We start from the raw sequence: 16,144 nt of genomic DNA, 5'->3' as shown, positions 1-16,144 counted from the left end.
ATTGCAACAAGGGAATGAGCTAGCACCTGTAAAACATTTCAGAACTGAGCTTAGCAAATATTAAATGGTTTATTAATACCAGCTTTTGATATTATTATCAAGCTGAATATCCTGCTTACAGTAATTCTCAGTAAATATATATTGAAAATGTGAAAATGTGTATTTACAATTTGTGTCTTTCTACTGAACTTCAGATTAAAAAAAAAAAACCTAGAAACTAAAACTAAGCTTAAAACTGATTACCCAAATATACAAAAGTATCTAATGATAATCAACTTTTTTAATAAAGAGACTTTACAATTCCCCATGTTCAATGATGAAAAACGCTACAGATATTTAATTTTTTATTGCATTCATTTGTATTAAATTAACTTGGATAGTTTTAATAAGGTAACCTCTTACTGTTAGTTTCAAATTATTTTCCCTTCACCATTTGGTTAGGAGTCTAATGAAGCAGCACAACACTGTTGCCTTTTGTTCTCTTCCTCAAGGGACAACTCATTTAATTTAATCATCTGAACATTTGGAACTCCATTGTGATACAAATAAACAATTATGTGGTATAGCTGTAAAAAAAAAAATCACTGAATTTTTGGTGGAAAGAAAACATGCAAAATGAATTTACGAAAAGCATATATATTTTGCTGTAAAATTGTATCATTTGACTTACTCAGCCATTATTACATGTATACTAAAAACAAATACGTAAATAATTAAAGGGAAGGAAAAATTAATTATGTTGCCTTTCCAAAAATGCATATTTCTACGCTGGTGGTCAAACAACAACAAACTATGACAGCTGCTTTATAACCACATCAGTGCCACATGTGTCTCATTCTAGAAAGTAGTTGGTACCCTAGCAAGAAATTAATGCAATTTAAAATGTTGCTGGTCATTTTCAATACTTCTGGCCCCCTGAGGAACCACAATTTGCACATAATGAGACCAATAACTTCTCAAATCTAGCTGGAAATTACCATGTCCACCTTGCCTATTCTCCAACAAGGTCTGTTTTCAGGTTTCAAAGCTGCATATTTATGGATTATGTTCTTCAGATTCTACATTCTATGGTGTGGATCTAAAAGAGATAGATCTTTGCATCATTATTTTTGAAAAACCCAAATTTGAACAATTTAAAGAATTTTTGTGAAAGCCATATAAATAATTTCGGAAAGACTTCAACAATTTTTGAAGATGAAAAAAACCCTAAAAACACCCCCCCCCCCAATCTGTTTCTGCTTTCTGAGCAAAACCTGGTGTTTCCCCTGTGGATCTCAGTGGTTAGCCGTGGGAAATAGAAGGAACATTAAACTTTTCTTTCAGTGGTATTGACCTCTGTGTCGTTACTCAGTCATCTTTATAAACTAAACACAAAACATCAGAAGATCTAACTTCAGCATATTTACAAGGATCACTTGCCTTCTCTCTTTCCCAGGAATGTCACCAGATAAAGCGAAGGAATGGTCTGAAGTTCTGCTCCTGAATATTTCCTTTCCAGCTATTATTTTCCGCATCATATATGTTCCTGTGTATAGTAGTAATAATTTTAATAAACAAATTATAAATACTATACTTATACAGCTTTAAAAGTAATTTCAGTTTTTTTTCTTTTACGTCTAATGTTGTATTTGCTTCATGCTTATTTTTATTCTGTAAGTTCTCTCTATTGAGAGCTTATAGGTCAAGTGGAGATTCTAACTATACCGATGTAATAAATATTATTCACAGTGGTGTGCATCTAGCTCCTTAATGATTTCTGTACCAGAGAAAACCTGAGTGACTTGCAAACTTCATGATTCACCAACATACGGTATAGTATCTAATCTAAGAACAGGGGCTCTGCAAAGAGATGTACCTTGTTTTTAATCCCATCTTATTAAAATATTTGGGATTTTGTTATAATACTTCATTGCTTTAAGCCTTATTTCCTTAATAGATCAAATATAAATACAACTCTCTGTAGAGTTAGGATTAAATAAAATGATTCACATAATGCACTTAACGCACTACCTGAATCATAGGAAATAATTAATTAGGCTTGTGTGATTCTAGCCCAAGAAGTTGTCTGCTCTTATCCCCCAGGAGTGTGGGAGTCTCTTATCTAGAAGTAAGAATCTTAGAGTGGGACGAGGGCCTTTCCACTACTGCCTTTTATCCAGTTTCTTTCATTGACAGTGTTTCTAGCACAACACTTAGGTTAGGGAGCAAAACTCTTTTGCTACATTGGGAGGCAAGAAACACTTAAAAATGGATGATCATGTTACATTTTTCAACTTGACTCTACTATGCACTGATCAGGGGTTTCAGGTTTTGCTTAGTGGATTCACCTTTGTATCTAGCACTAGTTGACGTTAACATCATCCTTTTACTGTATTGGCTGCTGATGAAACAAAGTCCATTCTGGCATTCTTCCCAAGCATATTTGCTGCAGTTCAAGGTTGAAACTGCACTCCTCCAAGCCACCTGACATTCTTAATAAAGGTTGCTTCTCTTTGCCTGGGTCTCTTGCCTTGAAATTTCCGTGAATTGCCTTCTTACTGGCCCAAAGCCCAGTCCAGTTCAAAAGAGGTTTTTCTCCTTCCATATTTCTCTCTTAAGTTTCTTTTTTTTCCCTTTTTTTTGTACTGTAAAAGTTTCTTCTAAGTAGCTGCTTGCTGATTTAAAGTCGTTGTCACTGACTTTTTTTTTTTTTTTTTTTTTTTTTTTTTGTCTTTTTGTCCTTTGTTGTTGTTGCTATTTCTTGGGCCGCTCCCGCGGCATATGGAGGTTCCCAGGCTAGGGGTTGAATCGGAGCTGTAGCCACCGGCCTACGCCAGAGCCACAGCAACGCGGGATCTGAGCCGCGTCTGCAACCTACACCACAGCTCACGGCAACGCCGAATCATTAACCCACTGAGCAAGGGCAGGGACCGAACCCGCAACCTCATGGTTCCTAGTCGGATTCGTTAACCACTGCGCCACAACGGGAACTCCCGTTGTCACTGACTTAAGGAGAGAAGCTACCTCTTCAACCTGTATCAAGCATTCTTTTTCATTGTGATTCTTTAATCTACTTTCATTTGCCCTGTCATATCCCAAAAGGTAGTAGGACTGTTATGGCATCTATAAATATAGTCAATTTTAATTCCATGTTTGTGTTATAAGTTTATATTGATATAGTTTTAAGGGGTCCAAACACTTTTGAGAACTTTGTAACATAAGTGAGATAAATGAGAGGTATAGATGATAACTTGTGATAAGAGTGTGGGGATGATGCAAATATAAGTAATAATTACCCAACTTTAGCATTAATTTGAGTGCCCTCTTAAGTACTGGCACACAAAGAAATCTCCCTCTCCATCACCTACTTTGCCTCTAAATATACAACACTGTTTATACGAGAATACAATCAAAAGAGGAACAATACAAAAGCACTTAAAATAAAGGACTTCATTTCACCTTGTGTCAATGGTTTCAGAAAATCTTATGGAATCCCCAGCCCTACCAAAGACAGAACATTTTCAATGCAGATCTCTTGGCTAGTGGCTATAGGGTGCCAGCTCATTCTCAATTCTGATACTGTAATACCACAGACCATCTCTCCTTTGATATATCATGGCATGCAAAATCAATCTCTTGTCTCCTGTAAATTGCAAAGTATCTTCAGTATGCTGTCTTTGGAATGCACCAATATTTCAATTGTTCTTCAGTTGTCTTCAGCTGATGATTTTTCCCTTCCAATTAGATATTAGAAACAAATACCAATGAAGTTCCTGAATCTGGAGAGAGGACATTATTTTATTCTTCAAATGAAGTCCTAATGTGAGTTAGCATTGTAAGTTCCTTCCTGAACTAGGGAGTATGGAAAGGAATAGGATCTCACTGTATTTTCTCTCTTCTCTCTCTTTCTTAAACTTTAGGAGATAATAGCAAGAAGAATTATAAACCATCTGCCTTTATCATCCATTTTATCCCTTTCTCATTTATCTTAAACATAATTGGTGTGTCTATAGTAAAAAGTATGATATCAGTCATAATATTTTTTCTCTTGCCTTTCTTCCTCTTTGGAGCCAGGAACTCCAAAGGGTAGTCTTCACAAGACCTTAGGGTATTTTATTTTATTTTATTTTATTTTTTGCTTTTTTTTTAGGGCCACACCTCTGGCATATGGAGGTTCCGAGGCCTAGCCTAGGAACAGTTCCCTAGGGTGGAACTGGAGCTACAGCTACCGTCCTATACCACAGCCACAGCAACATCAGATCCGAGTCATGTCTGCAACCTACACCACAGGTCACAGCAATGCTGGATCCTTCTCCCACTGAGAGAGGCCAGAGATCAAACCTGCACCTCTTGGTTCCTACTCAGCTTCGTTTCCACTGTGCCACAATGGGAACTCAGGCCTTAGGGTATTTTAAACTTTAAATTTGGATATTTGGTTCCAAGAACAAGAGTGAAGTTTTATAGTTGAAGTAGTCCTTGAAACTCTCTGACGTTGGCTGCACCAATGAACCTTGTTTTGTTTCAGAATTCTTCTGCTCAGCTTCACATTCATGAGTATTAGAAACATCCCAGATATTCTATAAATTATATAGAACAAATGACTCACCCTGTTCATTTAACTCTGTCCTTTAACTTTTCTTAACTGTTATTTAACTCTTGTTAAACTGCTTTTAACCCTGTTCTTTAACTGAACAGAATTATTCAGTATGTGTGTATTATGGTTTGACATACCTTGTACCTCTAGCAAGAAAAAATGGAATAAATGAGTCAGGCAGACAATAAGATGCCAGCTTTGGCTATACTTAAGGAAGAAAGCACAAACTACAAAGGCTATCATGGATAAATTAAAAATAAAAATTTAAAAAACCACTTCTAAATACGTTGAGTGTAAAATAGATAATCGGTTTCAGGTGAGTCATCACAATCATTGTACAGATGAATATGACATCTTCATCCATTTATTGAACACCTGTTATGTGCCAGGCGCTGTGCTAAGAACTGGGGATAAAGTAACAAGTGACATACCTCTGACTTCAAGATAACCTCATCTTAATATTTAAATTGCAACAATATATGTTTCAAAGAAAATACTAAACATCTTAATGTTTCCTCTTTTAAAATAAGAGATAACAAAGATAAGAAATGGCTTTTAACTATGTATTTTGAATTTGGCCCTTGGATGACTGAAGCACACTAATATTGGGATTTCTCTAATGTATCATGACTCTAACGGAGTGGAAATGTTTCACAGATGTATATAATACTATGCAACTATTTAAAATTAAAGGAGTTTGTGTTGGGCTATTTATATGTCTCTAATCAAATCTCTAGCTTTGATCCTGCTGAGTCTAATTTTATTTGGAATCCCTAAAAAGACTCCTTAGAATAGTTTATCTGTGTCATGTAGTCATGAATTCCTACTACATTATAAGTCATTTAAAATTTTAGATTCACATTCTAATGGGAAACTTTCAGCATAAAAGCCACAGCACTCAAATTATTGCTGTGAATACCAAATTATTCATATTACCATATTCATATCAATAAATTATCTTATTTTTCTACCCAAATCATTTTCAATTAATCTCTCATCAGGGCAATCAGAACTGTTTTGTCATTCCAGAATTAGAGGATTTGCCAATGTATTCTCCATTTCTACTACGTTTTCATCATCCTTACATTTAATCTTTTTTTTTTTTTTTTGAAATGTAGAACAGATTCAGGAACAGTTCAGGGAATCAAGCAGTGTTGATATGACATTGTCTGTCCAATTCAAGGAAAGAATCTTTGGTGAACCAGATGCTCATTTATCAGTGCCTAATAAATGATTTGCACCAATCCTGCTTATGTCTTACAAGCAATTAAATAATGTCACACTGTGCTTTCTTTAAAGCAGTACTACATTTGGACCAGGTAATTTTGAGGGTAGAGGATGATTCTATGCACTGTAGAATGTTTAGCAGCCTTCCTGGTCTCCACTAAATGATAGTAGTTCTTGACTAGTTATAATATATTCCAAACTATCTCCAGATATTGCCAGCTGCCCAATAGGGGACAAAATCACCTCTGGTTGTATTATAAACAAATATCAGTATAAACAAATACTGTATAGTATATATACAATATAGTATAAATGAATAAAGAAAGGATTATTTAGCTACCCAGCATATTTTGAATGAATATCCATTTCATGATAACTATTGAGGAGGATACTAAGATGTGGGCTGTAAATATTTTTTTTATCTTAGTGCTATGAGATTCCTTCCAAAATTTAGTGTATTAATAATCATTTTTAAGCTACTTATAGATCTATGTTATCAAAATTTTCTATTTCTTCATGAATTTTTAATTTACTTTCTTAACATGCTTTTATTTTTAGAATGTCTTAATTAAGAAACTCATTAATTCCTTGATATTAAGGTAAATGAAGTCCATGTCATTATCTCTATTTTTATTTTAATTTCTCTCATCCATGAAGATAATGTCCAAGGTAGGCTTAGTTCTCCTCTGGTATCTAACTTTCAGATATGGCGTTCCTATTCCCTCTAGAAGACAGCATTGAGTTTAAATTCTACTTAGAACCCCAGAACTTAGATTTGAGTCCATGGAGAGTTAAGTTCCTGACTCTTGATTCCATAGACTCTTTAAATATATTCAGCATGTGATCCAGAGTCCTCCTAAAATCACATGTCCATTATTTATGGCCCAGTATTAGAATTAGGGAGGAGTGCTCAAAGATATCCAAGTTTTTAGTAGTATCACTTCATGTCTTCCACTTCCATTAATTTCTTTGAGGAATAATAAGAAAAGTCTAAACATAGCTGAATAATACTGGTGCAAGACCTTTTGAAGCTATATAACATCAGCCAAAATGTAAGTGGTTTTTGTTGCTATATTTATGACACCATAATCTCTTTTGTTATTCAATGTCATTTTTAACTGAAATGTACCATAGTAACACATTTATCTATATAAAGTTTATCATATATAAAAAAATCCTGTGATTTCTTAGAGGACTTGCATGAAAGAAAATGTTAATTTTTTTGAAAATTCCTAAAGAAGAGTTATTTGTCCTCATCTTTCTTACATAATTTTTTTCTTGGAAAATTAGTTTTGATTTGCGAATATGTGGAATTATGATTGGTTATCAGGGTGGTTTTATAGAAGCAACTGCTTAGCATGAAGAAAAAAATAATAGTGATATCTAGAAAATCAAGTAAAATGTTAAAAAATAACAGTGTAATAATTTACAAGCATCCCTTCTAAATTAGGTCATTGCTTTCTTAATTTTACACCCATTAGCAATCACTAGAATGGCATTAAAAACTCTATTTTGGTGAAAATGCCTGTATTGAGCATGTGGTATGTACTTAGTTCATTCTCATGAAAATTTCTTCAGGCTGTGACTTGATTAACTTATGATTCTTTTCGTTGCCACATTCCAAATGCAAGTTAGAGTTATAAATGTTTTTTACATTCATCTGTGATTGATATGGAGCACAACTAACCTATCTGTAGCTTGTCATTTCAGAAATTCCTTGTTCTCATACAGAATGAATAGATATTATGGAATCCATTGCATTTAAAGGATGACCTATTAATGTATTTGGTACTTGGCAATGTAATTTTTTTTGTCACATCATCCAAATCATGAATTTTAGAGCCAAAATTTTACTTTGAAGATCAGCTACTTAATTCAAACTTCTTGTTATATTGCCTAAATTGGAGTATGTATTGTATTAATTTTCTAGTAATATGCAAAACTTTGTGATTTAAAAAAAAACACACTTTTATGGTCTCACAATTTCTGTGGAATAGTAGTCTGGTCATGGCTTATCTGGGTCCTTTGCTAAGGGACTCATAAGGCTACAGTCAAGGTGTCAGTTGGGGCTGCAGTCCTACTGTGACTCAGGGTCCTCTTCCAAGTTCGCATGGTTGTTGGCAGAATTCAGTTCTCTGTATTTGTAGGGCTTCAGCTCCTAGAGTCTTCCCATAGTTCCTTTCCATGTGGCTTTTCCACATCATGGAAATTTGATTTTTCAATACGAAAAGGGATAAAAAGAGAGCAAGCCTATTCCAGATGACTAAATCAGAGTATTATATAATGTTATATGATAATGCAAGTTTCCTCCTGTTACCTTTCTCATATAGACCTGTTAAGAAGCAACTCACAGAGTTCCCGTCGTGGCACAGTGGTTAACGAGTCTGACTAGGAACCATGAGGTTGCAGGTTCAATCCCTGGCCTTGCTCAGTGGGTTAAGGATCTGGCATTGCTGTGAGCTGTGGTGTAGGTTGCAGATGGGACTCAGATCCCGCATTGCTGTGGCTCTGGTGTAGGCCGGCGGCTACAGCTCCAATTGGACCCCTAGCCTGGGAACCTCCATATGCCACAGGAAGCAGCCCTAGAAAAAGGCAAAAAGACAAAAAAAAAAAAAAAAGAAGCAGTTTACAAGTCTACCCATACTGAAATGGAGAGATCATAAGGCATTACTCACTGGACATAACATTTGGGTGTGTCTTTCACAGTCTTTCCTCTGCCCCCTAATGATTCACATTCCTCCTAATATTCACCCTATCCCAGATTTTCCAAAGGTTCATATCATTCCATCATCTGTTCAAAATGTGTGGTCTCATCCTAGAAATCAGGTATGGGTGCAGATGAGGCTTTAGCATGCAATCCATTAAGTACTGCTCCTATGGCAACGTATCTCCATCTTGACCTGTGAAACTAAGAAGAAACAAAATAATTGATAGATATCTTGATTGATAGGTTCAAGGAGGTATACCCTTAATCTCTTAAAAGAACCATTTATGTGACTAAATATTCTGACTTTGAACTTTTGATCCTATGAGGTTTCTGCAAAAGATTATATAGTTACACTTTGGGGCTTTTCTCTAGAGCATGGTATCTTGACAATAAATCTCTTAATTTTAGCATTTTTTGCCATCTGGAGATGATTTTTCAAAATCATCTACTCCAAGTCCCTTTTGGTTTACCAATTCTTTCCCAAATTTATCTCTACCATTTTACTATTTCTTTCCTGAAAGAAACCATTGTCTCCTATAGGTTCAAAACTAATATGCTGAGAACCAAACCCAAAATCACATTTAGCAAATGGCTTAACTATTGCAGAAATTTAGTATCTAACCTCACAGGGTGTCTGCTGCTAAACTGTGGGAATTGATTGGAAAGGAACAGAATCCAGAAAATTGGAATGGGGGCCTATTAGAAGATCCTGGTGAAATTGGGGACATTAAGCCCCAAATTCCAATGACTGTTTGGCAGTGGAGATAGCTGTGCCTTCTAATTTGTTCTTAGACTTGAGCGAGTTTACCGAATTACCCTTCATAAAAGAGGGGCCAGTTCCCCTTAATGAAGAAACCCATAATGCTGCCAAAATTTTATGTAGTTAATCTTTCTCCCAGATTTCTGAAAAGGGAACTAGAGGCTTTTACCGGCATGATTGTACATGGGTAAAGGAAATAGTCGGACTTTTCAAGGAGGACTGAACCCTGACTCTGAATTGACACTAATTCCAGGAGACCCAGTATGTCGCCACAGTCTACCAGTCAGAAAAGGGATGTATAGATCTTCAAAGTTAGTTCCAGTGACTTTCTCAGGTATTTGCTAATTTCTGAAGCTCTTTGGAGAAAGATGTTAAGAATGTCTTTGAAACACAGGACAAAATTCTGGATAGTTTCAAAAAAATGGAGGTATGGACCTGCTAGAGAGGAGATGTATTGTTAAACACCCCAGGTTTCCTGTTGAAAGCCTGGAAAGATACACTTTAAGAGTCAGAATAAAACAGAAGTAGAGTCTTTCAAAATCTGCAAACAAAAATCCTGGTAGCTAATTAGGATTAAAATTATCTTCCCACTGTACCTTATAGTTGAACTCTTTCTGAAGAGAATCAAAACCTCTAAACTTTTTCTGCAAAGTCTGTTAAATCTAATAAAAAATTACCAGAGATCCCAAGAACCAAGACCTAAATATAAAATATAGAAAATCCACAGATAAATCAGATTTTGGAAGTATTAGATATAGAAGTTCCTGCTGTGGCTCAGTGGTAACGAAACTGACTAGTATCCATGAGGACACGGGTTCCATCCCTGGCCTCACTCAGTGGGTTAAGGATCTGGTGTTGCCGTAAGCTGTGGTGTAGGTCATAGACCTGGCTCAGATCCTCCATGGCAGCAGCAGCTCCGATTTGACCCCTAAAAAAAAAAAGTATTAGGTACAGAGTGTAAGTTTAGAACAACTGTGATTATTAGGCTTGAAATGTATGGTCAGATAAACAATTTTATCAGAGAACTAGAATAGTAAAAAGAATTAAAAAGAAATTCCATAACTGAAACTGTACTCACCAAAGACTACAATGAATGTACTTGTAATTAAGAAAAAATTCTTTCAATTTACTTCAGCAATGGCTACTATAATCAAAAAGAACTGTAAATCTTTTCCAAAGAGGAGAGTAGGGGAAAATGCAATAGGGACTTTAGATCTAGGTGCTATAGTCTTAATAAGGATTAGTCAGAACAAGGCAATTTGCTAGAGAAGTCAGTGCTTACATTAAAATATGTTAAGTCCATACTGAGTGACTACTAATTCAGGTTGTGATCTAAACTTATATATTTGTGAACGAACTGGTCTAAAAGGAATTTGAACTAGATAGTTTGTAATATCAGGGTTTATTTGGGTATGGTTTTGAGAGTTTTTTGAGAATGGTTTTGAGAGTCTTTTGAGAATGGTTTTTTTTTTTTTTTTTTTTTTTCTATTTCTTTGGCCGCTCCTGCGGCATATGGAGGTTCCCAGGCTAGGGGTCGAATCAGAGCTGTAGCTGCCGGCCTACACCAGAGCCGCAGCAACATGGGATCCGAGCCGCGTCTGCAACCTACACCACAGCTCACGGCAACGCCGAATCATTAACCCACTGAGCAAGGGCAGGGACCGAACCCGCAACCTCAAGGTTCCTAGTCGGATTCGTTAACCACTGCGCCACGACGGGAACTCCAGAATGGTTTTGATAGTCTTAGCACAGTCTGTTATGCAAGTTGTAATTTCTGGTTTAATTCTTAATATGGAACAAATCTAAAAAAAAAATCTAAAAATACCTAAAGAAAAGCAAGACAAATAATTATAATAAATGATAATGGTAAATTTTTTCATGGATTCCAGTTTTATGGCTTGGCTGACAAAAAGAATTATCATTTAACTAATTAAAATAGAAAATCCATGCAGAGGTTAAGGTTAAGATTAAAGAGACAATCACCAGTTTTCAAAATGTTAATTTTGATGTTATTAAGGCATATCCGGGTGGTAATTTGAGTTAAAAGCTGTTTCTTCCTATATAATATCTGGTATTAGGAAGGTATAAAAAATAAAATTCATTTAAATATGTACTGCTTATTTTTTAGCCAACTAACTGTTTTCTGTTCTTAGTTTTTCAACAAACTATTTTTTATATGTTACGCAGTTATCAGTATTTCTATGTAAATTTGAATCCTTTTATTATAAATCTGCCTTCAACTTGCTTTATAAATGTTGCTTTATTAATAAAACATGCAATGCCAAAGTTTATATAAACACTACGGCAAAAATGAACTGATCTGGATATGACAGAGTTTTCTAGTCTTCTTAGATGTTTTAAATAATTCCTAAAATTTGTTTACTTGATTATAAAGTGTCCTATGGGGTTTTGATAATGAAGTAAATCTCTAAGACTAGAGATGACATGCTGAGTGATTAAATTAGCCTCTAAATTAAATTTTGAGTATATTTTAGCTTGACTTTGGCACCGCAGAAGTTTATTCAGCTCAGGAGCATGTTCGAGTGCATTTTAATGGTATGATATTTCTTTGAGGATAGTAAAACATTTATGTATAGGATTCCACCTCTTCTTTTCTTAGAACTAGGAATTCAGTATCCACTTATGAAGTTTAAATGACTTATTGTCTATAATATGAGGCAGTATATCTATAAATTTTGTAACTAATAATCATACCAGATAAACATATCTTCACAATTCATGTTTAATCCTGCTTAGTAAGGGAATGGACAGTTTATATTCATGATTGTGTCATTGTGTGCTTTATTTAATCTCCCTTTCTGTTTTGAGTTCTTTTTTCCCTTCTTTAGTTTCTGTATATTTCCTGTATTGTTTTTTATACTTTTTCTTCTTTTTTTAACTTATCACATTTCAGTCTCACTTCATGAGATAGTCAGTTACCATTTATTGATTGTCAAAATTGTCCAGTATCTGGAACCATGTGCAAAGATCATGTTTGGAATATGTAAGATAAAATCTGTACTTTTTATGAACATAAGAACTAGTTGTACACAGAGATCATGGGCTCCCCAGACTTCTCCACATATTCACAAAGCAGAGTGCAAACAAGTGCAAATATACAAGGTGAAAACCACTCTCATGAAGGCCAGAGGCAGCAAGAAAGAAAGTGTGATAGATAGGAACATCTGACTAAAAAAAAAAAAAAAAATCTTGGAGAAATGTGAAAGGAAGCTGGCTCTTAAAGAAGGAGACACAAGAATATCAAGTGGGCAAAATCACATGCGCAATGGTGTCTAGCACTGTCTCACAAATGCCATCTGCTTGTTGAATTAGTCTCAGGTGGCAATGAGCAAGTGATAGGTAGGCAAAAATCAGTCAAGTGGATCTGTCTGGAACAGGGAGTCTACACTGGGAAACAAAAACTAAAAGAGAAGGTGAGGGAATTTGGAGACAATTCCAAAGTCTTGGAAAGAACTGTATGGATTTTGTGTTATTAAAGAATCAAATTTGGAATATGATAAATATACTACTTAAAGTAGATGTTTTGAAAAGTAATGATTCTTTCAGTAATTTATTTCTAAAATGTTGTGATTCTGATGGAATTGTACCATGAAGCCAGATAACAACACTTTTGTACTTGTATTTTAAACAATATTTGCATAAGTAGAAGGTTGGCTAACAGGAGCAAAAGAGGTTGAATTAAAAATAGTTCTAATTAAACACTATCATTGTCAAATATGGGCACAAATTTATGTTTAAACCACATAGGAAAAACCATAATCACATGAATACAATGCTACTATATGGTATTATTTTAATTTTAATTTTAATTTTTATTGAATTTTTAGGGCCGCACCTGAGGCATATGGAAGTTCCCAGGCTAAGGGTACAATCCAAGCTGTAGACACCGGCACATGCCACAGCCACAGCAACGTGGGGTCTGACCTACACCAGAGCTCATGGCAATGCCAGGCATGCCTTAACCCACTGAGCAAGACCAGGGATCAAACCCGTGTCCTCACGGATGCTACTTGTGTTCATTAACCACTGAGCCAGGAGGGGAACTCCTCCAGTATTATTTTTAAAAGTGACTATTATATATTGATAATATTAATGCTGTTTTCATAATGTTTCTGTAATATAGTCAAGTATTGAAATAATTACACAGGTACTACATGAAATGTAGTGATTAAGCACACTAAGGCCCATACTTCTTGGGTTTATACCCTTTGAAAGAGTAGCTTTTGAACATCAGATGAGTTACTTCACTGCACTGTGCCTCAGTTTCTCTGTATAGTAAAGGGAAATAGTAATAGATGTCTGATAAGATTTTCATGAAAATTGAATGAGCTAATATTTGGAATCTGGAAAAGCTTGTCATTTAGTAAGCCACTACTAAATATTAGCTATTACTACTATTGATACTGTTATTAGATAAGATGCAAATAAAATCTGAACTATAATGCACAAAATTTACTCCTTACTCCTATAGAATCATCTCATTCTCATTTCCAGAGTGGAAAAGTAAGAATTTTGCTCAGTTCTTTTGTATACTTGATTATGAATTGACCTAAAAATATGTATTTATGCATGTTTATTTAGCTTTTTAATGTAAATTGAGATCAGACAGTAATGCAGTAATGCAGACACCCTCAGAAAGGAACTAGAAAATATAAGGAGGAGCCAAGAAAAATTAGAAAATTCATTGGCAGAGATAAAACTGAACTAAGGGCAGTAAAAACCAGAATGAACAATGCAGAAGAATGAATTAGTGATGTGGAAGATAGAATAAAGGAAATCACCCAATCAGGACAGCAGACAGAAAAACAAATGAAAGCAATCTAAGAGATCTATGGGATAATATAAAGTGGGCCAATCTATGCATAATAGAAATTCCAGAAGGAGTAGAAAAAGATAAGGGGATGGAAGATATATTTGAAGAAATTATTGCTGGAAACTTCCCAAATCTAAAGGATACTGAGTTCAAGATACAGGAAATGAACCCAAATAGACCCACACCAAGACACATTACAATAAAAATGGCAAAAGTTAATGATAAAGAGAGGATCCTAAAGGCAGCAAGAGAAAAGCAGAGTGTTACCTATAAGGGAACCCCCATAAGGTTATCAGCTGATTTCTCTACAGAAACTGTACAGGCCAGGAGGGAATGACAAGAGATATTTAAAGTGCTAAAAGGAAAAAAATATGCAACCTAGAATACTCTATCCAGCAATAATATCATTTAAAATAGAAGGAGAAATAAAATTTTTTTCCAACAAACAAAAGCTAAAAGAATATAGCAATACAAAACCCAGGCTAAAAGAAATATTGAAAGGGTTTATCTAAACCAAAAAGAAAGGATGATTGAGGAAACCACAATCAGAGAGCAGTCACCCAAATAAGCCAGCATACAGATTTAATCATGAACATGTTTCAAACGAAATAAAATTAAAAAGAAAAAAAGTCATCAAAATCATAAAATGTGGGCAAGAAAAGTAAGGAAATTAATAGACTCTTTGTTAAAAAAAGGGTTTTTTTTGTTTTTTTTTTTTTTTGGTTTTTGTTTCTCTTCTTAATTTTAGTATAGTAATGAAGAATATGAACCTACAGGACCATCAGGCTAAAACACAGGATTGTAGAAGGGGTTAGCATACTTAAAAAACAGGGCACCCACACACCAAAACCAAACATTGCATTCGCAAAAAATGAAAAAGAAAAAAAAAAAAAAAACAAGCAGAAAATAATCAGAGACCATCCAACCCAAAAAAGAAAGGAAGACTGGAGAACCATAGAATCAACTGAAACACGAGGTTTAAAATGGCAATAAATAATCATCTATCAATTATCACCTTAAATGTCAGTGGACTGAATGCTCCAATCAAAAGACACAGAATGGCTGAGTGGATAAAAAAGCAAAAACCTTCAATCTGCTGCCTACAAGAAGTTTACCTTAGGGCAAAGGACACATATAGATTGAAAGTGAAGGGGTGGGAAAAAATATTTCATGCCAATAGACATGACAGGAAAGCAGGAGTTGCAATACTCATATCAGACAAAATAGACTTTAAAACAAAAGACATAAAGAAAGACAAAGAAGGACTCTATTTAATGATTAAGGGATCCATCCAAGAAGAGGCTATTACTATCATCAGCATATATGTCCCAAATACAGAAGCACCCAGATACATACAACAATTATTAATAGACATAAAAGGAGAAATTGATGGGAATACAATCATAGTAGGAGACTTTAATACCCCAGTCACACCAATGGACAGATCCTATAGACAGAAAACCAGTAAAGCAACAGAGATCCCAAAGGAAACAATAGAAAAGTTAGACTTAATTGACATCTTCAGGACACTACATCCAAAAAAATCAGAATACACATTCTTCTCAAGTACCCATGGAACATTCTCAAGAATCGACCACATATTGGGACACAAAGCTAACCTCAACAAATTTAAAAGTATAGAAATTTTTTCAAGTATCTTCTTTGACCACAATGGTATGAAACTAGGAATCAACCACAGGAAAAGAAATGAGAAAAAAACCTACAACATGGAGACTAAACAACATGCTACTAAAAAATCAATGGGTCAATGAGGAAATCAAGAAGGAAATTAAAAAATACCTTGAGACAAACGATAATGAAGACACAACCTCTCAAAATCTATGGGAGGCCACAAAAGCAGTGCTCAGAGGGAAATTCATAGTAATACAGGCCTTCCTCAAAAAAGAAGAAGGATCTCAAATTGACAACTTAACCCTCCACCTAAACAAATTAGAAAAAGAACAAAAAAGACCTAAAGTCAGCAGAAGGAAGAAAATTATAAAGATCAAAGAGGAAATCAATAAAATAGAGATTCAAAAAACA

At 34.9% G+C, this 16,144-nt stretch overlaps 1 long non-coding RNA gene across 1 annotated transcript in view; it reads right to left on the bottom strand.

The window, feature by feature from the left end:
• Positions 1 to 331: 331 nt before the first annotated feature.
• The window catches only part of LOC110262071 (uncharacterized), a 69,662-nt gene continuing 53,849 nt past the window's right edge, over positions 332 to 16,144 (bottom strand). The window contains exons 3-4 of the long non-coding RNA XR_014813727.1: positions 8,476 to 10,195; positions 332 to 1,525 (exon numbers count right to left, since the gene is read on the bottom strand). This is a non-coding gene — a long non-coding RNA (uncharacterized LOC110262071). The remainder of the gene's footprint in view (positions 1,526 to 8,475; positions 10,196 to 16,144) is intronic.

The sequence above is a fragment of the Sus scrofa genome, chromosome 8 (genome assembly GCF_054392235.1).
Source record: "Sus scrofa isolate SSC_HxYL_T2T_F1_AM1 chromosome 8, Sscrofa_HxYL_maternal_Yorkshire_Landrace_v2.0, whole genome shotgun sequence".
Taxonomy (NCBI): Eukaryota; Metazoa; Chordata; class Mammalia; order Artiodactyla; family Suidae; genus Sus; species Sus scrofa.
Note: the sequence above shows the minus strand (reverse complement) of the source record. Positions and strands in the feature narration are given on the sequence as shown.